The sequence below is a fragment of the Echinops telfairi genome, unplaced genomic scaffold (assembly GCF_000313985.2).
Source record: "Echinops telfairi isolate 266 unplaced genomic scaffold, ASM31398v2 ScPeMD7_7469;HRSCAF=8507_1, whole genome shotgun sequence".
In the NCBI taxonomy this organism is placed as follows: Eukaryota; Metazoa; Chordata; class Mammalia; order Afrosoricida; family Tenrecidae; genus Echinops; species Echinops telfairi.
In genome coordinates this window covers 28495648-28497494 of record NW_022111373.1, presented here as the reverse complement: position 1 = coordinate 28497494, position 1847 = coordinate 28495648, and the positions used below count along the sequence as shown (strand labels likewise).

At 38.9% G+C, this 1847-nt stretch overlaps 1 pseudogene; it reads left to right on the top strand.

The window, feature by feature from the left end:
* Nucleotides 1–5: 5 nt before the first annotated feature.
* On the top strand, nucleotides 6–425 carry LOC101656799 (annotated as a pseudogene).
* The last annotated feature ends 1422 nt before the right edge of the window (nucleotides 426–1847 follow it).

The following is a 1847-nucleotide window of genomic DNA, read 5'->3' as shown; positions in this document are numbered from 1 at the left end:
CTGCCTTCCTGGAATCAGACAACCTTTTCAAGTGGATAGGGACCATCCACGGAGCAGCTGGTACAGTCTATGAAGACCTGAGGTATAAGCTCTCCCTGGAGTCCCCCAGTGGCTACTCTTACAGTGGACCACAGTGAAGTTCCTCCTGCTCCCACCCCAATGTGGACACTCAGGGTAGCATCTGCCTGGACATCCTGAAGGACAAGTGGTCTGCCCTGTATGACGTCAGAACGATTTTCCTCTCCATCCAGAGCCTGCTGGGGGAGCCCAACATCGACAGCCCAACATCGACACACATGCTGCCTAACTCTGGGAAAACCCCACAGCCTTTAAGCAACACCTGCAGGAAACCTACTCAAAGCAAGTCTCCAGCCAAGAGCCCTGACCCTCCCTGCCCTTGTGCTGTGCTGTCTTCTCTTCCTAGATGTCTGTCCTCCCTCCCCTCCCCCCTTGATTTCTGTGTAGAATTCTTATCTTAAGCTGTGGCGTCATTTCTGTTTTGTTTGTTTTTAAATTAAGTCTCCACTTGCACCCTTGTGATGAATATATTAAATAAATAACATTTGGGGTTAAAAAAAAGTTGAAGACACAAATCTATGTCAATGCAACTGTTGTTAGGAGCTGTTAAGTTGTTTCTGATGTTCAGCAGAATCACCTGGCCTTTTCATCTGGGGGTGAGATAAGTTCAGCTCATTAACCTTACCGTCAGTCCTTGAAGACAAACTATGCTACCCCGGGACATAGTTTATCTATACTTCAAAGTATTGACTTTGGAGCAGAAGTTCACAAAGTGTTATGCAAGTCTGCTCCAACTCCAAGTCAGTTCAAACTCACAGAGACCCTGTAAGGATAAGGTAGGACTGCCCATGTGGGTTTCTGGGATGGTAACTTGAAAAAAAAAAAAAAACGTGGAAAAAATTAGGAGCTGATTCCAAGGGTTTAAGTGGAGAGCAAATGTTTTGAGAATGATGAGGGCAACGAATGTACAAATGTGCTTGACACAATGGATGGATGTATGGATTGTGATCAGAGTTGTATGAGCCCCCAATAAAATGATTACAAAAAAGAGAAAAGAATGCTTTGGGTGATTCCCCTCCCCAAACATGCCATTTGGAAAGAGGAAGTATAATATGAAGAATATAAATTTTTTTTCTTTTAAAAACTCATTTACATTTTTATTGTTGAGAATACACACAGAAAAACGTACTCCAATTCAAGTTTCTGTATGTACCATTCGGTGACACTTATTATACTCTATGGGTTGTGCAACCATACTCATCCTCTTTTTAAAAAATATTTTCAAAATTTACAAAGTGGATCATCAGTTTTACAGAAGAATATAAATTTATGAATTAAAAAACAACATTGAAGCAGACATTCATTTTCATATTAATGAATGATAAAAATTGTGTAGATTTAACAAAATAAAGTAACAAAAACAACATTTTATTGGCCCACAATCCACAAATCATACTGTTCAATAGTGTAGTCATATCGAGAAGAGTTGTACAATCATTACCACAACCGATTCTGGAGCATTTTCTTCTTTTTTGTACTCATTGCTACTAGTTTCTCGTTTGCCCCAAACCTCTCCTGTCATACTCCTAAAAAACCATTAATTTGTTGCTGTCTTTACACATTTACCTATCTTGGATTTCATATACAGAAAGACATACCTAAAAAAGCCCTAAACCAACTAGCAAAGATAACAAAATTAAACAGAGAAAACCCTCAATTGAAAAGAAAGTAGAAAATATTAAAAAGTAGAACAAATTTAAAATGGGTCAAAGTGGAAATAAAATGATAAAATGTTAAATTTTAACTGCATTGGCAGTAACCCGCTTTCC